The following is a 12,936-nucleotide window of genomic DNA, read 5'->3' on the forward strand; positions in this document are numbered from 1 at the left end:
ATTTTAATAACTTTTGCTCATTAAGGCCTCCTGTATGTACTGGTTGAATTTGAGGCGAATTGGAGTTTCCCCCTGGGAGGAGTTCGCTCTGGAAAAAAATGAAAAATGGGCAAAATCTCACATTCAACTTAAAATAGCTCACTTCCTGTTGGGTTTGGAATGTGACTGTCACTGACTTTTTTGTTCAGTCTGATGTGCTGCATATGTGTACCAAATTTGGTAGCTGTAGGTGAAACATGATGGGCGTGGGAAAGTGTAGGGGGCGCTATGGAGCCATTTTGCCACACACCTCTACAATTCCTTTAAAATATGAAATTTCTCACCAGTCCTGATGTGTGTACAAATTTTCATGAGTTTTTGAGCATGTTTAGGCCCTCAAAAATGCAATTGTTCTGAGAGACAAATAATAATAATAATTAAAGCTGCGAGCAGCGTTGGACGGGTCCTCGCATCCTTGCTGGTCGGCGACCCCAGGCATGTCCACCAGGCAATGCTGCGACAAAGTGTATTTAGGCTCATGGATGTAACGAGGACTGGATTCTGAGCACTCAGGTCAAATTTCAGACAGATTGGAGCATGTACAGACTATTTTTGCAGCACTTTGTGTCCATCCACCAGGTGGCACTATGTCTGTGACTGTATAGTGGTCTATGAAACTCATCAGGCCTGGACTCTGATCAAACATGTAAAGTTTGAGGTAGATTACAGCATGTACAGGGGATTTACACAAGACATCCTGCTTCATGGCGTAACATTAAAGTTCAGTTGGCCGCCATGGCCATGCCCTTTGAGTTTTGTGAACAATTTTCGCAAATATGCAACCTGAAGGCGTTTCTTATATATTTTCCCAAATTCAGGTGTTTTGGAGTTATTGCCAGTGACAAATGAATTGTTGAAAATGACCAAAAACACCAAAAATCTGACATTTAACCCTTTAAGCTTCAGTGTACTGCCGGCGGTACACCTACTAATTTGCTTAGGAATTTCAGGAATGTCCGACGGGTGCAAACGCGATTATACAAACACTATACACCGATGGAAAGCTTAGATTCTCATGAATCCGCCGGTATAAACCACTTTCAGATGCGATTACCACAGCGGGTGAGAAAAACACATTTGTCCGACAAAAACAAATATTCATCCATCCGTTCTCTATACACGGCTTCAAAGCACACAGCGCGACTCACATTTCCGGGTTTATTATTACACACAAAAAAAAGATTCCACAAAAAACGGCCATAACCCAACCTTTTACATCAGATGACACAAGCCAGTATACTATTTTGTCCAAAACATGTCCTGAAGTTGGTATAAAATCCCCGAATCGGTCGTTTTCAAGGAAATGCACCTCCCGATGCCCGTCCAATATTCCCCGTATTTCTCGTAATTTTTTTTATTTAAAAATAGAATATTAGCGATTTTTTGTACTGAAAACGGCTGGAATTGACTGAAGCTTAAAGGGTTAATTCAAAATGGCTGACTTTCTGTTGTGTTTAGAGAATGACTCCAAGAGACTTTTTTGCTTGCACTGATGTGCTACATATGCATGCCAAATTTCATAGTCATAGGTGAAAGTCTGTGTGGAGGCTATTTTTTAAATTCTTTTAGGGGGCGCTATGGTAGATGCTGTGAATGTATTTTGGCCAATAAATGTGATCAGGACAGGACTGTGTTTAATCATGTGAGGTCTGAGGTAGATTGGAGCATGCAGAGGATAGTTAGGTCGCACTTGATGTTTCATGGCGAACCATCAAAATTCTGGAGGTCGCCATGTCCACACCCTTTGACTCTGCAAGAATCTTTTAATAACTTTTGATCATAACATCGTGTTGTATACCCTGGTAAAATTTGAGGTCTCTGGGAGTTAACCCCTAGGAGGAGTTCGCTCTCAAAAATTAAAAAAATAGAGAAAATTTATCCACATAATTCAAAATGGCGGACTTCCTGTTGAGTTTAGGGGATGGCTCCAAGAGGCTTTTTGTGCATCGTGATGTGCTCTATCGGCCTCCCAAATTTTGTGGATGTAGGTGAAACATGCTGCCGGGGCTGTTTATTAAACATACTGTAGGGGGCGCTATAGCACATGCCCTGCAGAGATGCATACAGTGTTATTCCTTGAGGGGACAGTGATGTGTGTATAAATTTTAGTGAGCTGTTGAGCATTCTAAGCCTGTCAAAAAGTACTTTGTTTGTCACAAAAACAACGCGTTGGCACGGCAACAGCATTTCATCAAATATCAAAATCTTCACACTGTGGTATTGTCTGGGGGTGAAGAATCAGCTGACCAATTTTCAGAATGATATGAAAAAGTTTGGAGCAATGGTGTGTGCAAATGTAATTTCTAAACTTCTTGTTACCAATTGGTGGCGCTATGACTTTTTCCAAAATTTTCACCGTGGATGACCTCACACTGGGAATGGTGTCCAGCACATGAAGTTTGGGGCAGATCCGATTAGGATTTGCTGAGATATAAACATTTTAGTCGTCATGGCGAGACATCTAAATTCGCCGCGCCGCCACAGACACACCTTTTTATGACACGTCACCATTTTCACTGTGAATAATCATCAACATGTTAAGGTTTATTTCACCACATTTGAGGTGAATCTGAGCAAGAGACAAAGAATAATACATCAAAGTGTAAAAAATGACATTTTCTGTTGCCAGCAGGTGGCGCTCTGACTGTGAATGGATTTCATCATATGGATGTGATCAGGGCAGGAATCTGATCATACATATAAAGTTTCAGGCAGATTGGAGCATGTTCAGGGCATTTACACACAACTTGAAATTTCATGGCGAAGGATCAAAATTCCACAGACCGCCACGGACACGCCCTTTGACTTTTGAAAAAGATTTTAATATCTTTTGCTCATTAAGGCCTCCTGTATGTACTGGTTGAATTTGAGGCGAATTGGAGTTTTCCCCTGGGAGGAGTTCGCTCTGGAAAAAAATGAAAAATGGGCAAAATCTCACATTCAACTTAAAATAGCTCACTTCCTGTTGGGTTTGGAATATGGCTGTCACTGACTTTTTTGTTCAGTCTGATGTGCTGCATATGTGTACCAAATTTGGTAGCTGTAGGTGAAACATGATGGCCGTGGGAAAGTGTAGGGGGCGCTATGGAGCCATTTTGCCACACACCTCTACAATTCCTTTAAAATATGAAATTTTTCACCAGTCCTGATGTGTGTACAAATTTTCATGAGTTTTTGAGCATGTTTAGGCCCTCAAAAATGCAATTGTTCTGAGAGACAAATAATAATAATAATAATAATAATAATAATTAAAGCTGCGAGCAGCATTGAACGGGTCCTCGCATCCTTGCTGGTCGGCGACCCCAAGCATGTCCACCAGGTAATGCTGCGACAAAGTGTATTTAGGCTCATGGATGTAACGAGGACTGGATTCTGAGCACTCAGGTCAAATTTCAGACAGATTAGAGCATGTACAGACTATTTTTGCAGCACTTTGTGTCCATCCACCAGGTGGCACTATGTCTGTGACTGTATAGTGGTCTATGAAACTCATCAGGACTGGACTCTGATCAAACATGTAAAGTTTGAGGTAGATTACAGCATGTACAGGGGATTTACACAAGACGTCCTGCTTCATGGCGTAACATTAAAGTTCAGTTGGCCGCCATGGCCATGCCCTTTGAGTTTTGTGAACAATTTTCGCAAATATGCAACCTGAAGGCGTTTCTTATATATTTTCCCAAATTCAGGTGTTTTGGAGTTATTGCCAGTGACAAATGAATTGTTGAAAATGACCAAAAACACCAAAAATCTGACATTTAATTCAAAATGGCTGACTTTCTGTTGTGTTTAGAGAATGACTCCAAGAGACTTTTTTGCTTGCACTGATGTGCTACATATGCATGCCAAATTTCATAGTCATAGGTGAAAGTCTGTGTGGAGGCTATTTTTTAAATTCTTTTAGGGGGCGCTATGGTACATACTGTGAATGTATTTTGGCCAATAAATGTGATCAGGACAGGACTGTGTTTAATCATGTGAGGTCTGAGGTAGATTGGAGCATGCAGAGGATAGTTAGGTAGCACTTGATGTTTCATGGCGAACCATCAAAACTCTGGAGGTCGCCATGTCCACACCCTTTGACTCTGCAAGAATCTTTTAATAACTTTTGATCATAACATCGTGTTGTATATCCTGGCAAAATTTCAGCTCTCTAGACCTTAACCCCGAGGAGGAGTTCGCTCTCAAAAATGAAAAAAATACAGAAATTTTATCCACTTAATTCAAAATGGCGGACTTCCTGTTGAGTTTAGGGGATGGCTCCAAGAGGCTTTTTGGTGTGTCCTGGTGTGCTCTATAGGCCTCCCAAATTTTGTGGATGTAGGTGAAACATGCTGCGGGGGCTGTTTATTAAACATACTGCAGGGGGCGCTATAGCACATGCCCTGCAGAGATGCATACAGTGGTATTCCTTGAGACGACTGTGATGTGTGTGTAAATTTTGGTGAGCTGTTGAACATTCTAAGCCTGTCAAAAAGTACTTTGTTTGTCACAAAAACAACGCGTTGCCACGGCAACAGCATTTCATCAAATATCAAAATCTTCACACTGTGGTATTGTCTGGGGGTGAAGAATTAGCTGACCAATTTTCAGAATGATATGACAAAGTTTGGAGCAATGATGTGTGCAAATGTAATTTCTAAACTGCTTGTTACCAAGAGGTGGCGCTATGACTTTTTCTAAATTTTTCAGTGTGGATGTCCTCAAACTGGTTCTGGTGTCCAGCACATGAAGTTTGGGGCAGATAGGATCCTTTGCAGCTGAGATATGAACACTTCAATTTTCATGGCGAAACATCAAACTTTGCCGTCCCGCCACAGACACGCCTTTTCATCACACGTCACCATTTTTTCTGTGCTTCATCATCAATGTGTTCAGGCTTATGTCACAACATCTGAGGTGAATCTGAGCAACAGGCTAAGAATAGAACATGAAAGTGTAAAAAATGTAAAATTCTTGATACCACAAGGTGGCGCTGTGATGTGAATGAATCTTGCTATTTGAATGTCATCGTGGCAGGTCTGTGATCATACATGTAAAGTTTCATTCAGATCGGAGCATGTTCAGGAGAGTTAGACAGCATTTCCTGTTTCATGGCGAAGGATCAAATTTCGACAGGCCGCCACGACCACACCCTTTAACTATGGAGAAAGATTTTGATAACTTTTTCTCAGGAAGGTCTGCTGTATGTACTGGCAAAATTTCAGATCGCTCAGACGTTTCCCCTAGGAGGAGTTCATCATAGATTTTGTACAGTTAACGCATGATGGCGCACTTCCTGTTGGGTTTAGAGCATGGCTGTGATTGACTTTTTTGTGTTTCCTGATGTGCTGCATATGCCTCCCAAATTTTTTAGCTCTCGGCCAAATTCCCTCCGAGTTGGCCTACTACCACTTTTTAAAATATTGTAGGGGGCGCTATGGAGCCATTTTGTCATACACTACCACAATTCCTTTAGAATATAAAATTTTTCACCAGTTCTGGTGTGTGTACAAATTTTCATGAGTTTTTGAGCATGTTTAGGCCCTCAAAAATGCAGTTGTTCTGAGAGACAAATAATAATAATAATAATAATAATAATAATAATAATAAACCGTAGGGTTCCAATAGGGTCCTACGGCACCGTTGGTGCCTTGGACAGCCGGTGCCCTTGCACCGCCTGTCCTCGGCACCTCGGTGCTCGGACCCTAATAAACCGTAGGGTTCCAATAGGGTCCTACGGCACCGTTGGTGCCTTGGACAGCCGGTGCCCTTGCACCGCCTGTCCTCGGCACCTCGGTGCTCGGATCCTAATAAAGCTGCGAGCAGCGTTGGACGGGTCCTCGCATCCTTGCTGGTCGGCGACCCCAAGCATGTCCACCAGGCAATGCTGCGACAAAGTGTATTTAGGCTCATGGATGTAACGAGGACTGGATTCTGAGCACTCAGGTCAAATTTCAGACAGATTGGAGCATGTACAGACTATTTTTGCAGCACTTTGTGTCCATCCACCAGGTGGCACTATGTCTGTGACTGTATAGTGGTCTATGAAACTCATCAGGACTGGACTCTGATCAAACATGTAAAGTTTGAGGTAGATTACAGCATGTACAGGGGATTTACACAAGACGTCCTGCTTCATGGCGTAACATTAAAGTTCAGTTGGCCGCCATGGCCATGCCCTTTGAGTTTTGTGAACAGTTTTCGCAAATATGCAACCTGAAGGCGTTTCTTATATATTTTCCCAAATTCAGGTGTTTTGGAGTTATTGCCAGTGACAAATGAATTGTTGAAAATGACCAAAAACACCAAAAATCTGACATTTAATTCAAAATGGCTGACTTTCTGTTGTGTTTAGAGAATGACTCCAAGAGACTTTTTTGCTTGCACTGATGTGCTACATATGCATGTCAAATTTCATAGTCATAGGTGAAAGTCTGTGTGGAGGCTATTTTTTAAATTCTTTTAGGGGGCGCTATGGTAGATGCTGTGAATGTATTTTAGCCAATAAATGTGATCAGGACAGGACTGTGTTTAATCATGTGAGGTCTGAGGTAGATTGGAGCATGCAGAGGATAGTTAGGTAGCACTTGATGTTTCATGGCGAACCATCAAAATTCTGGAGGTCGCCATGTCCACACCCTTTGACTCTGCAAGAATCCTTTGATAGCTTTTGATCATAACATCGTGTTGTATATCCTGGCAAAATTTCAGCTCTCTAGACCTTAACCCCGAGGAGGAGTTCGCTCTCAAAAATGAAAAAAATACAGAAATTTTATCCACTTAATTCAAAATGGCGGACTTCCTGTTGAGTTTAGGGGATGGCTCCAAGAGGCTTTTTTGTGCGTTCTGATGTGCTCTATAGGCCTCCCAAATTTTATGGATGTCGGTGAATCGTGCTGCCGGGGCTGTTTATTAAACATACTGTAGGGGGCGCTATAGCACATGCCCTGCAGAGATGCATACATTCTTATTCCTTGAGACGACTGTGATGTGTGTGTAAATTTTGGTGAGCTGTTGAGCATTCTAAGCCTGTCAAAAACTACTTTGTTTGTCACAACACCAACACGTTGCCACGGCAACAGCATTTTATCAAATGCTAAAATCTTCACACTTTGGCATTGTCAGGGTGTGATGAATCAGCTGACCAATTTTCAGAAGGATATGAAAAAGTTTGGAGCAATGGTGTGTGCAAATGTAATTTCTAAACTTCTTGTTATCAATAGGTGGCGCTACAACTTTTCCTAAAATTTTGAGTGTGGATGTCCTCAGAGTGGGCCTGGTGTCCAGCACATGAAGTTTGGGGCAGATACGATTAGGATTTGCTGAGATATAAACATTTTAGTCGTCATGGCGAGACATCAAAATTCGCCGCGCCGCCACAGACACACCTTTTGATGACACGTCACCATTTTCACTGTGAATCATCATCAACATGTTAAGGTTTATGTCACCACATTTGAGGTGAATCTGAGCAAGAGGCAAAGAATAATACATCAAAGTGTAAAAAATGACATTTTCTTTTGCCAGCAGGTGGCGCTCTGACTGTGAATGGATTTCATCATATGGATGTGATCAGGGCAGGAATCTGATCATGCATATAAAGTTTCAGGCAGATTGGAGCATGTTCAGGGCATTTACACAGCACTTGAAATTTCATGGCGAAGGATCAAAATTCCACAGACCGCCACGGACACGCCCTTTGACTTTTGAAAAAGATTTTAATAACTTTTGCTCATTAAGGCCTCCTGTATGTACTGGTTGAATTTGAGGCGAATTGGAGTTTCCCCCTGGGAGGAGTTCGCTCTGGAAAAAAATGAAAAATGGGCAAAATCTGACATTCAACGTAAAACAGCTCACTTCCTGTTGGGTTTGGAATATGGCTGTCACTGACTTTTTTGTTCAGTCTGATGTGCTTCATATGTGTACCAAATTTGGTAGCTGCAGGTGAAACATGCTGGGCGTGGGAAAGTGTAGGGGGCGCTATGGAGCCATTTTGCCACACACCTCCACAATCCCTTTAAAATATGAAATTTTTCACCAGTCCTGATGTGTGTGCAAATTTTCATGACTTTTTGAGCATGTTTAGGCCCTCAAAAATGCAATTGTTCTGAGAGACAAATAATAATTAAAGCTGCGAGCAGCATTGAACGGGTCCTCGCATCCTTGCTGGTCGGCGACCCCAAGCATGTCCACCAGGCAATGCTGCGACAAAGTGTATTTAGGCTCATGGATGTAACGAGGACTGGATTCTGAGCACTCAGGTCAAATTTCAGACAGATTGGAGCATGTACAGACTATTTTTGCAGCACTTTGTGTCCATCCACCAGGTGGCACTATGTCTGTGACTGTATAGTGGTCTATGAAACTCATCAGGACTGGACTCTGATCAAACATGTAAAGTTTGAGGTAGATTACAGCATGTACAGGGGATTTACACAAGACGTCCTGCTTCATGGCGTAACATTAAAGTTCAGTTGGCCGCCATGGCCATGCCCTTTGAGTTTTGTGAACAATTTTTGCAAATATGCAACCTGAAGGCGTTTCTTATATATTTTCCCAAATTCAGATGTTTTGGAGTTATTGCCTGTGAGAAATGAATTTTTGAAAATGACCAAAAACACCAAAAATCTGACATTTAATTCAAAATGGCTGACTTTCTGTTGTGTTTAGAGAATGACTCCAAGAGACTTTTTTGCTTGCACTGATGTGCTACATATGCATGCCAAATTTCATAGTCCGAGCTGAAAGTCTCTGTGGAGGCTATTTTTTAAATGCTGTAGGGGGCGCGATGGTACATGCTGTGAATGTATTTTGGCCAATAAATGTGATCAGGACAGGACTGTGTTTAATCATGTGAGGTCTGAGGTAGATTGGAGCATGCAGAGGATCGTAAGATACCACTTGATGTTTCATGGCGAACCATCAAAATTCTGGAGGTCGCCATGTCCACACCCTTTGACTCTGGAAGAATCTTTTAATAACTTTTGATCATAACATCGTGTTGTATACCCTGGTAAAATTTGAGGTCTCTGGGAGTTAACCCCGAGGAGGAGTTCGCTCTCAAAAATTAAAAAAATAGAGAAAATTTATCCACATACTTCAAAATGGCGGACTTCCTGTTGAGTTTAGGGGATGACTCCAAGAGACTTTTTTGCTTGCACTGATGTGCTACATATGCATGCCAAATTTCATAGTCATAGGTGAAAGTCTGTGTGGAGGCTATTTTTTAAATTCTTTTAGGGGGCGCTATGGTAGATGCTGTGAATGTATTTTAGCCAATAAATGTGATCAGGACAGGACTGTGTTTAATCATGTGAGGTCTGAGGTAGATTGGAGCATGCAGAGGATAGTTAGGTAGCACGATGTTTCATGGCGAACCATCAAAATTCTGGAGGTCGCCATGTCCACACCCTTTGACTCTGCAAGAATCCTTTGATAACTTTTGATCATAACATCGTGTTGTATATCCTGGCAAAATTTCAGCTCTCTAGACCTTAACCCCGAGGAGGAGTTCGCTCTCAAAAATGAAAAAAATACAGAAATTTTATCCACTTAATTCAAAATGGCGGACTTCCTGTTGAGTTTAGGGGATGGCTCCAAGAGGCTTTTTTGTGTGTCCTGGTGTGCTCTATAGGCCTCCCAAATTTTGTGGATGCAGGTCAAACATGCTGCCGGGGCTGTTTATTAAACATACTGCAGGGGGCGCTATAGCACATGCCCTGCAGAGATGCATACAGTGTTATTCCTTGAGACGACTGTGATGTGTGTGTAAATTTTGGTGAGCTGTTGAACATTCTAAGCCTGTCAAAAAGTACTTTGTTTGTCACAAAAACAACGCGTTGCCACGGCAACAGCATTTCATCAAAAATCAAAATCTTCACACTGTGGTATTGTCTGGGGGTGAAGAATCAGCTGACCAATTTTCAGAATGATATGACAAAGTTTGGAGCAATGATGTGTGCAAATGTAATTTCTAAACTGCTGGTTACCAAGAGGTGGCGCTATGACTTTTTCTAAATTTTTCAGTGTGGATGTCCTCAAACTGGTTCTGGTGTCCAGCACATGAAGTTTGGGGCAGATAGGATCCTTTGCAGCTGAGATATGAACACTTCAATTTTCATGGCGAAACATGAAAGTTTGCCGTCCCGCCACAGACACGCCTTTTCATCACACGTCACCATTTTTTCTGTGCTTCATCATCAATGTGTTCAGGCTTATGTCACAACATCTGAGGTGAATCTGAGCAACAGGCTAAGAATAGTACATGAAAGTCTAAAAAATGTCAAATTCTTGATACCACAAGGTGGCGCTGTGACTGTGAATGAATCTTGCTGTATGGATGTCATCGAGGCAGGTCTGTGATCATACATGTAAAGTTTCATTCAGATCGGAGCATGTTCAGGAGAGTTAGACAGCATTTCCTGTTTCATGGCGAAGGATCAAATTTCGACAGGCCGCCACGACCACACCCTTTAACTATGGAGGAAGATTTTGATAACTTTTTCTCAGGAAGGTCTGCTGTATGTACTGGCAAAATTTCAGATCGCTCAGACTTTTCCCCTAGGAGGAGTTCATCATAGATTTTGTACAGTTAACACATGATGGCGCACTTCCTGTTGGGTGTAGAGCATGGCTGTGATTGACTTTTTTGTGTTTCCTGATGTGCTGCATATGCCTCCCAAATTTTTTAGCTCTCGGCCAAATTCCCTCCGAGTTGGCCTAATACCACTTTTTAAAATTTTGTAGGGGGCGCTATGGAGCCATTTTGTCATACACTACCACAATTCCTTTAGAATGTAAAATTTTTCACCAGTTCTGGTGTGTGTACAAATTTTCATGAGTTTTTGAGCATGTTTAGGCCCTCAAAAATGCAGTTGTTCTGAGAGACAAATAATAATAATAATAATAAACCGTAGGGTTCCAATAGGGTCCTACGGCACCGTTGGTGCCTTGGACAGCCGGTGCCCTTGCACCGCCTGTCCTCGGCACCTCGGTGCTCGGACCCTAATAATAATAATAAACCGTAGGGTTTCAATAGGGTCCTACGGCACCGTTGGTGCCTTGGACAGCCGGTGCCCTTGCACCGCCTGTCCTCGGCACCTCGGTGCTCGGACCCTAATAATAATAATAAACCGTAGGGTTTCAATAGGGTCCTACGGCACCGTTGGTGCCTTGGACAGCCGGTGCCCTTGCACCGCCTGTCCTCGGCACCTCGGTGCTCGGACCCTAATTAAAGCTGCGAGCAGCGTTGAACGGGTCCTCGCATACTTGCTGGTCGGCGACCCCAAGCATCTCCACCAGGCAATGCTACGACTGAGAGTATATTGAGGCCCATGAATGTCACAAAGGCTGGATTCTGAGCACACAGGTCAAATTTCAGACAGATTGGAGCATGTACAGACTATTTTTGCAGCACTTTGTGTCCATCCACCAGGTGGCACCATGTCTGTGACTGTATAGTGGTCTATGAAACTCATCAGGACTGGACTCTGATCAAACATGTAAAGTTTGAGGTAGATTACAGCATGTACAGGGGATTTACACAAGACGTCCTGCTTCATGGCGTAACATTAAAGTTCAGTTGGCCGCCATGGCCATGCCCTTTGAGTTTTGTGAACAATTTTCGCAAATATGCAACCTGAAGGCGTTTCTTATATATTTTCCCAAATTCAGGTGTGTTGTAGTTATTGCCAGTGACAAATGAATTGTTGAAAATGACCAAAAACACCAAAAATCTGACATTTAATTCAAAATGGCTGACTTTCTGTTGTGTTTAGAGAATGACTCCAAGAGACTTTTTGCTTGCACTGATGTGCTACATATGCATGCCAAATTTCATAGTCATAGGTGAAAGTCTGTGTGGAGGCTATTTTTTAAATTCTTTTAGGGGGCGCTATGGTAGATGCTGTGAATGTATTTTGGCCAATAAATGTGATCAGGACAGGACTGTGTTTAATCATGTGAGGTCTGAGGTAGATTGGAGCATGCAGAGGATAGTTAGGTAGCACTTGATGTTTCATGGCGAACCATCAAAATTCTGGAGGTCGCCATGTCCACACCCTTTGACTCTGCAAGAATCCTTTGATAACTTTTGATCATAACATCGTGTTGTATATCCTGGCAAAATTTCAGCTCTCCAGACCTTAACCCCGAGGAGGAGTTCGCTCTCAAAAATGAAAAAAATACAGAAATTTTATCCACTTAATTCAAAATGGCGGACTTCCTGTTGAGTTTAGGGGATGGCTCCAAGAGGCTTTTTTGTGTGTCCTGGTGTGCTCTATAGGCCTCCCAAATTTTGTGGATGTAGGTGAAACATGCTGCCGGGGCTGTTTATTAAACATACTGCAGGGGGCGCTATAGCACATGCCCTGCAGAGATGCATACAGTGTTATTCCTTGAGACGACTGTGATGTGTGTGTAAATTTTGGTGAGCTGTTGAACATTCTAAGCCTGTCAAAAAGTACTTTGTTTGTCACAAAAACAACGCGTTGCCACGGCAACAGCATTTCATCAAATATCAAAATCTTCACACTGTGGTATTGTCTGGGGGTGAAGAATCAGCTGACCAATTTTCAGAATGATATGACAAAGTTTGGAGCAATGATGTGTGCAAATGTAATTTCTAAACTGCTGGTTACCAAGAGGTGGCGCTATGACTTTTTCTAAATTTTTCAGTGTGGATGTCCTCAAACTGGTTCTGGTGTCCAGCACATGAAGTTTGGGGCAGATAGGATCCTTTGCAGCTGAGATATGAACACTTCAATTTTCATGGCGAAACATCAAACTTTGCCGTCCCGCCACAGACACGCCTTTTCATCACACGTCACCATTTTTTCTGTGCTTCATCATCAGTGTGTTCAGGCTTATGTCACAACATCTGAGGTGAATCTGAGCAACAGGCTAAGAATAGTACAT

At 42.4% G+C, this 12,936-nt stretch overlaps 1 long non-coding RNA gene across 1 annotated transcript; it reads left to right on the forward strand.

Annotated features, from left to right (window-relative positions):
* The first annotated feature begins 339 nt into the window (after positions 1–339).
* LOC127534448 (uncharacterized) lies at positions 340–12,288 on the forward strand. Its single transcript, XR_007942638.1, has 3 exons — positions 340–697; positions 3,569–3,903; positions 11,869–12,288. It is a non-coding gene; the product is annotated as an uncharacterized LOC127534448 (long non-coding RNA).
* The last annotated feature ends 648 nt before the right edge of the window (positions 12,289–12,936 follow it).

This window comes from Acanthochromis polyacanthus, chromosome 6, assembly GCF_021347895.1.
Source record: "Acanthochromis polyacanthus isolate Apoly-LR-REF ecotype Palm Island chromosome 6, KAUST_Apoly_ChrSc, whole genome shotgun sequence".
NCBI lineage: Eukaryota > Metazoa > Chordata > Actinopteri > Pomacentridae > Acanthochromis > Acanthochromis polyacanthus.